An 18069-nucleotide genomic window follows, 5' to 3' on the forward strand; every position below is an offset into this window, starting at 1 on the left:
GAATCTAGATGCAGCTAATAATTGTTTTTTGCACCACATGGTAAATATTTTAATTGGTTAATTTAACTTCGTTTTGATCTGCCCAATTAATTCTCAAATACTTACTTTATGTTGAGCCCGTGGTGGCATAAACGGTTAAGGATGTGGAATGCACAAACTAGCACAAACTAGTCCCGGTTTACAATCTTGGTCAAATTCGACATCAAGCAGCATGATATCAAATTTCTACTTGAGGTTACAGATCTCAAATATAATCTTAAGCTCCATATAAAAAGATGTACCGCAACGCAACAGTTATCATTTTTAATATATACGTATATATATATATATATATATATATATATATATATATATATATATATATATATATATATATATATATATATATATATATATATATATATACATATATATATAGTGTATTGAGCGACTTGTAACGAATAACATATAATGCTAATTTAGGTTTCCATATTCTAAAATTTTAAATTGATTTAAACACACTGATGATGAGACAAACCTAGTCTCGAAAAGTTTGTGAAAATTATTATTTAATAAATTAGTGCAAAAAAAGAGTGTTGTTTGTTCATATTTCCAAATTAATATATATATATATATATATATATATATGTATATATATAGTCAACAAAAAAAAGGGTGGTTGACCGGTGGGTTGCCCTCTCAAGAAAAATATCTGGGTTAAGATGTGCGTTAGAATAAAAGTTCATAGAAAAACGTAGCTCTGATCCCTATTGATGTAAAAAAGACAAATTTATGTTAATTGAATTGCTTTAATGTTACTAAAAATTTGTCTAATTGTAAGCATATATTTGGATTGGCCTGATTGCTTATATACTAAAGACTTTTCATATTGCAAAAATGTATTCAACTTTGAACAGGGTCCTTCGCGCAGATTTGCAACAAGTCGGGTTCCGGACAAAATCCTTGTCAAGAACAACCCCGATATCGAGCAGTAGTGATATTATTGACTTGAAAATATATATCTTAAATTTGTTTCCAAGTGAAAACAGCCTTTTCCGGACATTGCTGCACCAAATTGAATAATAAGTCAGCTCTATAAGATAAATTCTAATAATAAAATAATCAAATATAGATAGATCAACCGTTGGGTTACCATCTAAAAGTACGTCGTTAGGAGAAGTTTCAGCCCAACAGCTTATAGGACGTAAAATTCTAAGTAAAAATATTGCTGTTAAAATATGATAAAACAAAAACTTTGGACGAGGTTATCTAATACTTAATTCATATAAATGAATCTAAGTTTTAAACTTTTTATTTATTATTATTACTGTAGTTTGGTGCAGAGATTAATGGTGCATAGCGTTATGACTTGAGACAGAATTTTTTCTATTGCATAAATAAATATTAAATAAACGTTTAGAAATTCCATTATCCGTGGTACTGTGGTAAGAGCACAAGACTCCAGATTTGATACCCCCATCGAAAACCTTATATCAAGTAGTAGTAGTAGTAATATCCGTTTTATTTGAAAATATAGATCTTAAATACATTTCCAAGAGGTAATAATCCTTCTCTGACATTATCTCATATCAGCAGTATTAGAGAAATTCTAAAAATTCAAAAAATCAAGTTTACATAGCCAAACCATTGGGTATAATACTTCTTATTTACAAAAAATATTACGTATAGTGGATTACTATTTGCATAGTATGTGTAAAACGTGAGCTCGCTCGTAGGTAAGTGGCTAGAACGACTCTACCTGGATCAGGGGTCCCGGGTTCGATTCCGCTTCGAAGAGTTTGTTGTCAAGCAGTAGTGACAACGGTTTTTACTTGGAAATATAGATAGACATATGTTTCCAAGTCAAAACAGCCTTGATACGGCATTGCTGCACCATTAAGTACCACCACTATTACAGTAAATGTAATAATAAAATTCATCACCAAAGATGAGACAATGATGGCAACTGTTTGAGTTGCCATCTATAATAAGACAAACGAAGTTTGTAAGGATTCATCACAACATAGGACCCATGAGTTGTGATCGCTGTTCAAATAAATAAATAAAAAAATGCAAAACGTAAATATATTTTTGTATCCGCACAATATTCAAACAAAACCTTTACTGGACGTGCCATGACTGTATTTTTCCAATATTTTGTTGAAATGCCGTGATTCTCTATCTCCGTCAGACGATCCGTTGGATGGGCACACACACCATCAGGTTCCGCTTGAATCTCCGGGAATATCGAACAATTCATTTGTTTTTTTTTTCTCCGGATGTCGCTAGCCTTGACTTTTCTTTCACATATTCAAATCGACTTGAATAAAACCGGTGCAGAAGTGATTTAAAATTTAAGTAATTATATCCTTAATGTATTATATTATGCTTATTATAATGATCCATATAACCTCGTATTAAATTACTTTAAAACGCCAAAATGAATTAGATAAAATTCAGAATTTATCAGGTAGGTATATAATAGCGCGGCTTGGGTACACAATAGCACAAGAAATATATATATATATATATATATATATATATATATATATACACCTAAGTCTGTTTTTACACGGTCTTTTTGTACACGGTTTTGATATAACACGGTTTGAAAATTGAATATTTTTAAATTTTTTACACGAATTTATTCCATTTAGCACGATTTGAAATTTTATGTACCTAAATTTTTTTTTGTCAAATTAAATTTTTGCGAAGTATGTTCATATCACAAAAAAGTATTTATGAAAGAAAAAAGTCTGAAACCATCGATAGTATCGATAGTTTGCGAACACTAGCTTAAAGATTTAAGTGAATTCCCCTTTAGCGCGTACAAACAATTTTTACTGGTCAAAGCAAATGTGAATAGCACTAATTTAATTCTTGTTCTTAAAAATTCTTGTTTTTCACCAATTTTAATAGGTTTTAGAGATTAGGAACAAATCACCCATTTTTGTATAAGATCAATGTCTTTTTTTACACGTTTTTTTTTTACACGGATTCTTCTGGAACCAATCTCCGTGTAAAAACAGACTTAGGTGTATATATATAATAGTATCAACAAGTAGTACCGCACTGGATAGTGAAAACAGACCCCTATTGAAAATAGACTTTCAATATTAAAAAAGTAGTCTAATTATAAAAACTAATCAATGTTTGAAAAATAAGCAATTCGACTTTGTAGCAATGACTACTAATTTTTATGCTCGTGTTCAAATCTTGACAATATGTTTTTTTTTTTCATTCTACTTAATTTTATTTTTGTCTTGTATAGATTTATTATATAAATTTCTCAAATATAAATAGATCTGATTTTTAGACAAAATATTTTGTCTTAGTTCAGTTATATTTTTCTTTACAGGTATAGCCTATCAACGCTAGTATAGGGTATGGTGCGCTGACTGAAAGCAATAATGTGAACTTGTTCAAACATACTTACTACCTTATTCTCCCTATGATTTGAAATAAAAAGTCTTTTAAAACTAAAAAAACTAACCTTATTCTCCCTTTGGATCCTATTTCAAAATCAGTATAGTTATTTGTTATGACGACTGTCACTACCGTATACTGGCACAACCGTACCCAGCCTCCTCCACTTTTATATACTAAAGTATAAATAATTCTGACTAGAATTTCAGGACATCGATACATTGTAATATTTTGACCGATTAGTTAAATGTTAACTGTAAGTTAACATTTTAATTGATTTTGATTTTGACTGTCCTGACTGAGCTTGTGTCCTGCGACACTCTTTTGTCTAATTGTTGCCCTTTTTTGTCTAATTTGATTTTATGACTAATCTTTCGTATTTGAAGACAGCATTTCAGTATTTCCACGTAAACGAATGTTCAAGTTTCCATTTAATTTACTATTCTACCGGCTAAATGGTATATTAACAAAATTATTGCTGATCAAAGATGGTGGCACAACCGTGCCTTGACTCCCTTTTTATGCGCATATACACTAGTACTACGTGACAATAGTACTACGCGTATACATAATACAACAGTACTATTTGGGTAGGTACTACGAGGTTACATAATAGTACTACGCACGTATATATTAGTCCTTTGTTTGTATATACATAATACTATACGTGAGCATATAACAGTTCTACGTGAGTATATAATACTATACGTGAGTCAAGAACTCAACTATAGTGCTACGTCTATACATAGTACTAAGAGTGTACATAATAGTACTGCGTGAGTATAAGACTACATGTATGTATAATGGAACTATACTCGTATGTGCATACAATAATTCTTCGTAAAAAATATGTTCTGAATATACATACCAGTGTCAAAATTTCGAAATTTTTCAAAATATATAAATTTATGAAATTTTTAAAAAGAATTTATTCTGTTCAGTTTAGACTTCTTTGTTCATATACATGTACATGTTAGCGTATTTTTATATTCTCGTTTAGAAAAAAATCTGCAACTATTCTTGATACAAAATAGTGATTGTACATATTCAGAGCATTTCACAAACATTTAAACCATTGTCTGATATATTCTTTGATAAGAAAATCTAACGTGATATGGCCGTATATACACTTTTTTTTTTCAAATGAAACGCCGAGATCACTAGACCGTTTCTATGTTCGTTTGTGAGTTCGCCGCTCTATTTATTCGCTTTTCACAGACATTAGATCAAGAACACATGGAAAGCATTTCGATGTATAAAAGATACATCATTTAATCAATAATTTGTTTTACCACACCAAATGTGTTTATTGCGAACACTGAAATTTGTTTAAGTAGACCTTATATTAATTGCTGTTTTGTGATAGTTGTCACACTTTTTATGGTCTATTGGTATAAATGTTAGATTTCAGCAAACTCCATGAAAAAGACTCCATAAGCATAATTCGGAGTAAATCATTTCATATCAAATATGTCATATTTCCTGCATTCTGTCAGTGATAATTTATTACCAAGTGTCTACTCGAAAGAGCTGAAGAAAAAATTGGCTTCTTATATATAATCTTGCTGGGTTATAAACAGGGAAATATAGAACAGGGCAGTAATTAAAAAAAAAAGCAATCATTAAATTAGTATAATAAAATTTATAAAACTAGTGTAAAAAATCGATTTAAGCAATAATATTTCATTATTTATTTGATCTCCCTACTTTTCTGTCTACTTTTATTTCCGGCTACTTGTTTACCCCTCATCTGTTCACTTGTCTACTTGTCCACCTATTTATCGGTCTACGTAACGACCTGTTTATCTGTCTACCTGTTAACCTGACTACTTGTCTGCTTGTATACCAGCTTATCTTTCTATTAGTTTTTCTACTAAAATAAATTTTATTTAAAATTTTAAATTCAGAATTAGCGGTTCTGTTTCAAATAGAAACAGTTATTTTTTAAAGCTACAAAAATTAATTTCATTTAAAGAAATTCAATTAATTATATGCAAACGATGATACATTTAAAATAAATACTTTACCATTAGAGAAATTATTATCACTAATAAAAATGAATTAATTTATAAAACTATGCACGACATATTGGCACGCGTTCTATTGCATGTCTTGTCTTACTTTCATTATTAACAATTATAACTGAGACCACTTTGTATAAAAATTAATTCCTTTGGTTAAGTTATGTTTTCACTTCAAATAAAACAAACTAAGATGCCAAATTCATAGGCTATGGACAGAACTTTGTTATAAATAAAAAAATGACAAAACACTAGGTGTGAGAGGCATTTGCTTTGTAGCAAGTAGCATGATCTTCCTGACACGTGTAAATACTTACTCAATCACTAAGAATTGAGATTTACATATTTAACATATATAAGTTTTGTGTTAAATAGCTATGAAATTTACAAGTTTTCGCTTTCAACAAAAACTATCATCAAAGCAATATACATTTTAGGATGTTTGTTAATTACAAAAGAACGGCCTGACCGAAATTTACCAAAAATGAATCAGCATGATTCCCAACTGATTTCTTTCGATCAGGTTTTGAATATTTAATATCGGTTCAGGATTATTTTGCTAAACCTACACAAAATATTTTGCTTTTTTTCTACTTGTGAAGAAACGGTTCATCCGATGGTCTCGGAAAACTTCAATCATCGAGAGTCCTTATCCAGCTTCATCAAATGTTTTTAAAATTATAGAAATAGATGCACAAACACACATACATATTGTTTTCAATTTTGTTGTCAAATGATTTAGAATGACTTGAAATATCGAGAAAGCATAAAATTCGGAAATCAAATTTTCCGGCAAGTACAAACTCCTTTGAGAAATTAATACAGGTCTTCTTACAATTTTGGCGCATAAATTGATTATTAATATTATGGCACTTTATGTATTTCGAGCAAATCATGTTACAATAAGCAAGTTGAATATTTTTTTTCTTTTCGTATGATAGAAACGTTCCTCAAAGGTCATTTGAAATTTGGATGAATATATTAGATGTTAATCTATTCAAATTATTTCAACAAATTGATACATCAATTGAAGAATTGAAATTTACCATAAATCGCCACCGAGATTAAAAAATCATACATATGCAAAATGGTTTCGTCACACAGGTTATTTCACGTGTCATATTTACATCTTTGTGAATTGACCGCATTACTGCATAACAACTTTCTTATTGCGACATCGAAAATTTACGAACATGCTATGAGCCTTTGCGGATATTAATGCATTAAATAAATTAACTGGACTCAGTGATTGTTTGCAGGGTTCCACACTCAAAGAGTAATTCGATTTATTCGCTCGGTCTATTCGCCCGTCCGTTCACCAGGAGGCATCCCATTTCGATAATTCAATGTTCGATTTCCAAAATAAAAATAATCAATCATCAATATAAATTTATCAATGTGTAATAACAATTGTTTTAGATATTTAAAATAATTATTATAAATGCTGTAAAATTCATCATCGTATTCGGTAGATCTAATATAAGTGCTTATCTTTGGGCGACCACTTTTATCTATGTTCATCTACAAGAACTTAAGAGTTAAGAGTGATTGGACCTAAAACAGAGGTCCCGGGTTCGATACCCACTTCGAGCAGCCTGTTGTCAGGCAGCATTGACAGCTATTTTCTCTTGGAAATATAGATAGTAATATGTTTCCAAGTGAAAATAGCCCTTTACCCGGAATTGCTGCACCAATAAAAATATTCGCCCTATTACAGAAATTGTAATAATAATATATCATATAGAGATGTGACAACTGATTGGGTTGCCATCTGTAAAACAGACTAGAATTAAGTCAAATCAGCACAACAGCTTATGGGACTATTGGGTTCTGATTGTTGTTCAAAAAATAATTTAATGAATTATAAAAAAAATCTACAAGAACGAAAACAAAGTAATCAAAACCTAGTCGACGCAAGCAATATGCATTTTGAATCACTCTAATCAAATGCGCAGTTCTCTCAAAAATTGCTATTCTTTGAACTTTTAGCTCCGAAACCGCTGGACCTACCTTCACAAAATGAAATCAATTGTTCACTTATTCGATACGATGTTTTGTGAATCATTCTAATCAGATGTGCTTTTCTCTCAAAAACTGATTGTTTTTGCACTTTTTGCTCTATATCCCCGAAACGGGTGGACCTGCCTTTGCCAAATACTAATCAACATGTTTCCTGTCAATACCAATCGAATGTTTTTTGAATCATTCAAATCGGTTGATCCATGGTCCCGATATCGTGGACGAAAAATTGTATCCAAAACATAGCACATACACATATGCTATATATTTTTTGTAAGGTATCCCAAAATGTTCAGAAAACACTGAAACGTAAAGATATTAAAGAAAATTCATTTTGGATTTTTTTGCTTTTACTATAACTTACTCTACGGAAAGTTAATAATCGACTTAATAAATAAAATCGACTTTTAAAATAATAAATAATATTTGATTTATATATAAATCTTTTATTTTACTTCTATTATTATTATCATTTTATTATTATTATGTTTTTAATTATTTAAATTTCAATAGCATATTATATTTTTAGTTATTTTATTTTTTTTTGTGTTTGATTCTACATATTTTTATGAATTTTTGTTTTTAATTTTGTATTTATTAATCTTGCCTGGCGTTTCAATGGTAATTGTATTTTAATCAAAATTATCTATTACTACTAGATGTTTTAATAGCAGATTGAAACAAAATGTTTAACAAAAATTGAAATTTAAGGGAAAAAAAAAATCAAATCAATAATAAGATTAATTTTCATAATTAAAAAGTTCTATAAGTGAAAAATTCCTATTTAACTTCCATTACATTATTAAGAAATTATGATAGAATCTAGAATAGTCAGTATCATAGTTAATATTTGAAAAAATAAAAATATGTGCAATGGGTACTGTTATGATTGGTTTATTTTTGTCTTTCAAAATAAAGGATTTGATACTTTAAATAAGTTTGCGTACAACTACAAATAGATAAGTTTCAAGTTTTGAAGCGTACAAAAATTAATTTTAATTGCAATAGAGCGATTTTGCAATTAATAATGGCAATAGAGCGACGGACGAGTGAGGTTCATTCTAACTTTTTTTTTTTTGAAGAAAGTGGGGTTTCGAATGTTTGTTCGAATGTTATAATATTGTAATAATATTTATTTATTATTTAAAAATGCAATAATTTGCCCATGCCGATCCCACTTGTTTCTGTATTTCGAACCTATGTCAAACGCGGAAGTACCAATAACTGGTCCCAAGTGATTGTAATGAAGGTTATATTTCCACACAGGCCTTTAACGTCACGAGAAAGGAATTAATATTATTTATTTAAATACTTTCAATCAAGAGTTATATATAAATAGAGAGAAATTAATAATATTTTCAATGTCAAATTTAAGGTTTAGAAAAAACAGAGAAAAATCAATTATAATATGCAAGATTTTTAATGGATATCATCGACTTGCTTATAATGTTTTCTAAATCAATTATTTTGATTTAACTTTCAAAATAACAGCTAAAACAAATAAAGGATTTGTGAAACTTTAGGGTAGAAGAAGTTAATATTGTTATTAATAAATATAAAAAACAAGTTTAAGTGGCAATTTTGCCTAAGGCAAGCTACGTGAACTTCCCGACGTGTTTAAATAATTGAGTTAATAAGAAAGCAATATATTAATTTATGAGTTATTTATAAGTATACCAACATTATATTGCAAATAACCATTGCAGATCATTCAATTTTGCACAAAGTTTACAAACATGTTACTTATTTTTGACAAGTGGTTTATGAATTACACAGAGTATTTATTAAAAGCGCGGCCGAATAATCCAAACAAATATTATTTTTAACTTCCCGAAGGAGAAGTTTGTTTCATAAAAAAATTCGATTCGCTAATTTTATGTTTTCTCGACGTTTCAAGCCATTCTAAATCGAATGAGATCAAATTTGGAAAAAGTATGTGTGTGTGTATGTGTGTGCGTGTATGTGTGTGCGTGTATGTGTGTGCGTGTATGTGTGTGCGTGTATGTGTGTGCGTGTATGTGAACAGATTTTTTGCCGTAAATCGACGTTTTCTTAAAAACGGCTGGACCGATTTAAAAAATTTAAAAGCCATTCGATGTATCTCGGTGAGGACTATTGTTTGTCCGTTTTGTGAAACGATCTGCCGAGCCGTTTCTTTGTAATTTGAAAAAGAGTGTTAAACTTTTCGTGCACATTTAAGCTCATTCTCTCGAATCGATTTTAGAAAATCAAAAACTATTCGAAAGATATTTGTTGGGAATAATACTGATTAGTTTTAGGTGAAAATCTACCGAGCCGTTTTCTTATAATTAACTGTTGAAAAAAAAATTTAAGCCGATTTTCATGAAACTTTCTTTGGCGATGTATATCATAGTCTTAAAGAACTTACTGGAATATAACGGCCTTACGACAAGTAGTTTAATTTTAAAAATTCATCAAAGTTTGAGAAAATAAGTAGTATTGTTGACGTTTGTTAAAATTAAAATTAGATGATTTACTTGGTATTACTTGGTCTTAATGAACATACTAAACCATTAACGTCCTACAAAAACTGGTTCAATTATAAAAATTATTGATTTGTGAAAATTTGTTTTTAGAAAATACTCCGAGTTAACGTGTTCGTTCGTTTTCAATTATGTGTAATAAATTCACTCGGAATAGTTCTAATCACTCATAAATTAAATCGTTTATTATTGATTAAGTCGATTATTTACACATATCGGGAAGTTCATGTAACTTGCCTCAAGGCTATTTTTTTTAGTTAAACAGCTTGTCTCTAATACTTTAGATTAAGACCAGGAATTCTATAACCATACAAAGATTTATTCAAATTACTAAAAAAAATAACGACAAATTTCTATTCGATTCGCAAATATCTTTCAAACAGTTTTTGAATTTCTGAAATCGCTTTAGGATTTTTGGCAGAAACGTTGACGAATTTTTACGCACTTTTCTGCTAATTATGGAGAAAGGGCTTGGTCGATCGTCGTGCAAAATTGATAGACGCTAACAAGTTACATCGAATAACGAATTTTTTTAAATTTGTGCAGTCATTTTTGAGAAAACGTCGACAAACCCTCAAAAATCAGCTCACAAATAGTTTTTTCAATTTGGTCGGGATATTGAAATTTATCACTAATTACAAATACTTTCATATTTGTAATTAGCATACATATAAGAAAAATTTACGTTGAATGTCTTTCATTTACAGATAAAAAACCTAATGTGACAAAAATCCGTTAAATACTATGAAATTTAATGGACATCACAAGCATGCATGTAATCTTTCTTATGTCAATTCTTTCTAAATTAAATAATCACTTATAAAACAAAATTTTTGTATCTCTTTAAAAAAGAGAAAAGGAAAGGGAGATAATCAATATATCGAGTTAAAAGGAAATGCTAATATTTTACAACAAATAAACAATATTAAGATAGATCTTTGCGGGCTATCATCAATTACGATAAGATTATCAATTATATTAAACTTATTTTTTTCTCTTTCAGTATTAATCACTTGTCTACACTCATGCACAGCAGCCAAAAGTTTTATAAAATCTACAACGACCACCACTACAACAACAACCGAAATTTCTACAGATGCTGAAAATGATGAGGTAAATTCCAATCATTTACTTATAACATAGCTAACATAATAATTCTTCGAATAGTCTTTATAAACACAATCATCATTTAATTTAAAAAAATGTTTTGGCGTTCTTCAAAATGTTAAAAATTATTTCTATTACAGCAAACAACAGTTGCACCATCAAGTTCGACGAAGCCGCCACTTACAGGTATTCCACAAATTGATTATATCTGGGATCCAAATCTTCCACGTGAGTTAAATGGTTATAATCTGACTGATTATCCATTCCTGGTGACAACTCCTCCCAGTGAACAGATCTCATTTAAATGTAATGGCCTTCACGACGGATTTTATGCTAGCGTCGCATATAAATGTCAGGTAAATAATAAATCAATAAATAAAATTATTGTTCAAATATGAAATGTATACGTTTTTAGTATATCAATCTACAACTGCTATATAAATTGTTAAAGATTATATGTTCTATTTATGAGACTTTGACTAAAAACGAATAATAAATGTTGCCAATGACTCCTTAAAGACATTAGGAGATCATACGTGACAACATCAATTTCAGTCTTTATTATGGATTTTATCCCCAAGAAGTCTAGTCGCAAGAAATTGGCCATCGGCCAAGTCTCATGCTATCAAATCTGCCTTCGTGATCGTATTTTCTAATCAGTAGTTGTGCAAAGACGATTTTCTGGTAGCGACTCTTGTATCAAAGTGGTGATTTATAGATCATTTGACAATTAATTTTATAGTGTTTTTTCAAATATTGAAAATTCCAAATTTGATAACCCAAAATTATGTGACGATATACAGTGTGTCGACCCTTGCGTCAACATTTATCACTCTGATAAGTTATTGAGAATTCTAATTTGTTCTTGTAATTTTCAGTTATTTGAAAGCGTATTTTTTATTATTGTACATTTCTATTGATAATGATTAAAAAGTCTTGAAATATGAGTATATATTATATATATATATATATATATATATATATTCCTAATTTTTTATTTGACCTCGCTTTACCCTGAGCATTTAGCCACCTACAACAATTTTTATTTATTTACATTCTAATTTTTAGATCATTTTCAATCTATTTATGTATGCTATTCTATATTCTTCTTAATTTTTCTTTTTCTTATTTTCTTCAATTCTTGCTCTTTTTCAAATTTCTAATCCTATTTAACTTTCAGCTTCATTCTATTTTTTTCTTCATTCTTCTTTCAAGTTCCAATATTCCTCTTCTTACTCCTAATTCAACTCAACTATTCGAATTCTGTTATTCCTATTTTTCTTAATTTTTTTTATTCAAATTTTACTTAACAAATACAATTTTTATTTGATTTCAAATTAACTACATATATTTTTGTTATAAATTTTAAGTCATTGACAGGATTTGATCCGAAGATCCCTGTCGTGTGAATCGAACACGCTACCAAAGAGCTATGCTCGCCACAAATATGAGTTGTGTCAGGTCCGTTCAGTAGCTGTTAACGATGAAACAATCTAAATAATTTTCCAAATCGTTATTTTGTGCTTAAAGGAAGCAAAACAAGAACACAAAAATAAAGCACTCTATAATTGTCCTATGGAACAAGGAAAAAGATCAGATGTTTAAGTGTACAATATATTTTTCTGTTGTAATCTAACCCTTACAACAAAGGTTCGAAACTTTATAAATGAACTAAATAATTATATTAATGTATAATTTTTTGAAACTGCAGACAGAATTATTGACCTAGTTTAGTACTTGATAATATCAAGTAATATTTTACCCGTTCCACTGATCGATCACGATTTGTTTGCATTCCTTGGGTGTGTTTACTTATTTTCATAGTAAGTGGATGGTCGATATAAATTATTTATTATTTTTAATATATATATAGATATATATATATATATATACAGTGGTGTTGAGTTAATTTTTTTTTGCCGGAACGCTAAAATAAAAAAAACGGTCCTCATGTTTATTCCGGTTCCGTTCGAAAATGTAAGAAACAAAAATCATTACAAAACCCATTTTGTGCACCTATATATATGTCTATTACATTAATAGGAACGTTTAATAAAAATTAGTTACATTATAATTTATTAAATTCACTTATTAAATCACTTTCTGTATGTAGCGATTCTTTTTCAATTTTTTTTGCCGGCCCGACAACACCACTGTATATATATATATATATATATATATAGAGAGAGAGAGAGAGAGAGAGAGAGAGCTTAGCTTTCGTTGTACTCTTTCTTATGTTCACGTTTATTTTCTTTTCTCTTTTTTCTTCTTTTTAACAGTTTTAACTACAATCTGTCACACTTAGGACATTCAGTAATTGTTTTGACTTTATCATATGGACTTTTGAATGAAGGGCAATCCAGTAGTTGTTCAATCCAATTATGACTAATTAACTATACTCAAAGTATTTGCTGACATTTTTATTATATACTAGCCGGCCCGACAGACTTCGTCCTGTCAAAAAAAATTGTAATGTGGCGGTGTTTATGCCTACCTTTTTTCTATTCTTTGCAAAAAATTATCCTGAACAGAACCGTCACCCTGGTAATAATTCGGTGTGAATTAAAAATAATTAAATAAAACACTATAAGCATTTAAAAGTAAGTAATTTTAATAATGTAAATCATAATTCAAAAATCAGTTCAATTTTCATTGTAGTGCTTTGTGATAAACGATATCTTTTTGTTTGATTACCTGGCGCATAGACAAACAAATCTGATGGTTTTCCAATACGGGAACAAACAACATACAATTTTCCATGTGAGAAACATGGGTTTTCTAAATTAATACCACAAACACTTAATGATACCATAAACGCACTGGAAACGCATTGGGATGCATGGTGCGAGAACATCTTCTGCTTTATACTATCCTTTGAATATAGTTGGTCGATATTTCGCAACATTATAATTGCCGATCCAACCTTTAACTGAAGATTGTGAGGTGACAATCCTAGCAAATCCTGCGAGTTAAAAAACTCCGATGGATCGTCTTGGTTAGTTGCCGAATCAACTGATTCGCCTGTAATTTGTTCTTGAATTTTGAAATTTAATTAATTTACATCAATGTTTTTGGCTGCCAATATAGCTTGATTGAAAGATATTTCTATGTTTATATAAATATATTCAAAATTAGATTATCAAAAACTACACAAAATGTCATGACATAGATCATTGTTTTTTTTACAAATTGCGTTGCCTACTCGATTAAAATAGAAAAGGGCTGTTTTTAGGGTTGTCCCGGCAATTATTCGTATTTTTCTCGCCGTAACAACCATCCTTGGACTTCAACGAACATTTTAAAAAAGAATTGGCCAAATTGGTTCAGGCGTTGTTAAGTTATGCGCTTACCAACACATTTTGCGATCTATTTTTATATATAAGATATGCAACTATATCCTATAGTGGAAGAGATTTATAATCTCAAGTGGAAATTTGACATCAAAATTGCCTAATGTCGGGCTTTGGCGGTAGCGGGAATCGAACCAGCGAACCCGGGATTAGTTGGTGCGAACGTGGTGCTAGCCCACGTTTTATTAGTTTTATAAATATCTTGCCTTTTTTTTAATTACAATATCTGTTATAACTGCTAAATAGTAACATAAGTGACTAATAACATAAATATAAATAAAATAGAGTACAAAATAAAGATTAGTATTTTCATTAGAATAATATTCGTATTATGAATCTTGCCATGTAATAATGATATTTTAAATAATAATGAAGATAAGATTATCTGTCTAATCTGGTCATGAAAGTAAATCACCATTACTTCAATTTATAGAAATTTCCAAGTATTAATAAGTCGACATCACTGCTACCTAATATATCAAAATCAAATAAAAAACTTTGGTTAACATTTCTTGTTACCGCTAAACAATTTTTTTCTATAATTTGATGATTTTTTTTTTAAATTGCATTCCAAATAACCTTGCCTTCCAGATTTGGCCCATAGTTCTACTAGCTTTTTGTTAACTTGAAATAACTCCTTATATATACTGATTGTTTTAAAAACTAAAAAAAATGAAATGACTAAATAAATCTTGAGGAATACCAGTTGTTAAATGGAGTTCAATTTATTGCAATAAATTATTTTCTTAATTGGTTTGACTGACAGAGTAATGTGATTATACATAATATATATATATATATATATATATATATATATTTCGACGTTGAAACACACATATATATATATATAAACATTTATTTTAATTTCAGCTATACCACCACTGCCTGTATGGAACGCGTTACGACTTTCTATGTGCAAATTTCACAGCATTTGACCAAAAAACATTCATATGTCATTTTGCTTCAGAAGTAGACTGTGCTAATTCACACAAATATTGGGGCAGGTAAATTCTCTGTCGTTCTTAATTTTTAATATATACCTAACGGATAATTAATGTTTTTATAAGTAAATAGCTGCAGTTACTGAATTTATAAGAATCCCTTTTGACTGCACTAAAATTGAATTATCACAATAAAAAATATGAACAATATTCATATATATATATGTATATATATATATATATATATATATATATATATGTGTGTGTGAGTGTGTGTGTGTATGGTATATCTTGGTAAACACAATACATTGGTTTATACAATTCGCATATTAAATGTCAAATTGCGAAATACTAGCTCACCATTTGAAATTATCAGTTATCATTAAATTTGCCAGTAATATTTCTAAGAATGAATCTAGTATATCAATTATACATAAATGTAAACAAAACAAGATTTAAAAGTATCTAAAATACATTTTTGTATTCCTTTATCAACACAACATCAATTAGAATTAACCTGAAATATACAAAATTGCTTCCATCGTTATTTAATAATGTAAAATCAAAAATCATAGTACAGTCAAATAGGTTTTCTCTTCCAACTAACACAAATTATAACTAATTAAACTAACTCAAATAATAAAGGCTTTGTGTAAAAACTATTTTTGCATACTAAAAGTTTAAAAATTGCATTAATCTATTTAAGAAATGATGCGTTGTATAAGGCAACAACCACAACATCTACAACGACGACAACTACTCCGGCTCCTGCAACGCAACCTGCTCCAAGACCAACTAGTCGAAGGCGAAGACCGCTAAGGTGGAGGTATTTATTATAAGAAAATTTTATTTTCAAAGATAGGATAGATTCTTATTTTTATTATATTAAATAATAATTTATCGAATTGAGAGTCTAGCTTATGTATAAGAATAGATATATAGTTGTGGAACAGATGTAGATGCTGATTTTAGAATATATTTGAAGACTGTTTTCATCTGTTTTCAAAACTTTTTCCTTCATATTATTACTACTACTAAAATCTATAAACCTTGTATATTGTGAATTCTGATTTGAATTTCTAATTTTAGACGTCCACAGCCGTATGACTATTACTACGATGACGATTATTCGGATAGTGATATTTATGATGATCAACAACGAGATATTGGTCGAAGACGGAAAAGACCACTTCACAATCCATCGCGACTTCCAGCTCAGTATGACGACTATGATGACAGATATGATTATCGCCGTGACTACGATGATTATGATAATCCTAGGAGCAAACCTTACGACAGACCCAGAGGTTACACGCCGCGCAGGAGACCAGGATCCAGAGCACAAGGAAGAAAACAGCCCACCCCACAAGCACCACAGGAAACCTTAGTTCAGCCATCCCAGAAATCCAAAAATCATCGGTTTACGATAGACCGCGTATGCCTCCAAAGATTCGGCGACCGGTGCCTCTGAATATACGGGATAAATATGACTATAAACCAAATACATCTGATGCCTCACCAACACAATCAGATGCTGAATATAGTGACTATGAGGAGGAAGAAGAAGTAGTTGTTCCGCCACGTATTAAGACTGAAACTCAAGCAAAAGTTCCCAGAAAAAGGTGCATACACCGCCACCTCCAGTAGTTACTGAACGTCCTTTGGCTAAACAACCGAGCTTTGATGACAGACCAGGACCAGTAAAGTCGTTGAGACGCCCTGCCCAAATTGACAGACATCGGAGACCAGTTTTAGACTCATACGATTATGGATATAAGCAAGTACAAAGGGATCCCGTGGAATCGAGACCGCGTCACGAATTGCGCCGGCCGGTATCCAGCAGCACTGCCCAACCCCTAGATGTATCAGATGATGAGTATTACGATGATGAAGATTACGAGGCAGTTGAACCACAACCAAAACGACTAACGAATTTAACCACAAATTCAAGGCGGGAGCCAGTTTTACCACCAAAATCAACGAGACCTTTATTACGAGTTGTCAAAAGGCCATTTTTACCTAGTAGGGGCGGCAGTCCATATTTGCCAAGAGGATTGCAACCAATTGGAAGAAAGTCAAAATTGAATCACAGTCGCCGGTCGATTACGAAGCAGATAAATTGAAACAACAACTGGATATTATGAAAAAACTTTCAACGTAAATCAAAAGATGAACAACATCGACGTACGTAACAACCAGTAGAGCCAATAGTATATCAACAACAAGAATATTTAAGTGATTCCTTGAAAGCTGGTAAACCTTCAGAAGATAGACCACATATTAGACAAAATTTTGCAGATATAAATGAAAATGAATACGACGTCACTCTGAATGATGCCTTAAATCCTACTTTACAAATCTTGCGCCATTGAGGAATTCTCCAAGTGGATTTGTTCCTAAACTACAATCTGCAGTATATTCTGATAGAAATGGACAAAGTTACCGTGGACAAACATATTACTCAGAGCCAAGCGCTTCAAATATACACTTTCTGCGCACTCCCATCGATAGATCAGCTTACCAATGATGTTTAGTAGACATAAGCTAATATTTTATAATTGAATACATTTTATTTTTATATATTTGTAAATAATAATAGATCCATTCCCGTAAGATCATTTCTTCTGGGCGAATTACATTATTATGTTTTAAAGTAAATAAATTAATCAAATAGATGTTATCAAAAAATCTAACTGTCTTGAAATGAGATGCAGGAAATAAA

At 30.2% G+C, this 18069-nt stretch overlaps 1 pseudogene; it reads left to right on the forward strand.

Moving 5' to 3' along the window:
• Positions 1-10952: 10952 nt before the first annotated feature.
• On the forward strand, positions 10953-17719 carry LOC113381883 (annotated as a pseudogene).
• Positions 17720-18069: the final 350 nt, after the last annotated feature.

This window comes from Ctenocephalides felis, unplaced genomic scaffold, assembly GCF_003426905.1.
Source record: "Ctenocephalides felis isolate EL2017-DRISC unplaced genomic scaffold, ASM342690v1 CF-g0.4_SCAFFOLD_03161, whole genome shotgun sequence".
In the NCBI taxonomy this organism is placed as follows: Eukaryota; Metazoa; Arthropoda; class Insecta; order Siphonaptera; family Pulicidae; genus Ctenocephalides; species Ctenocephalides felis.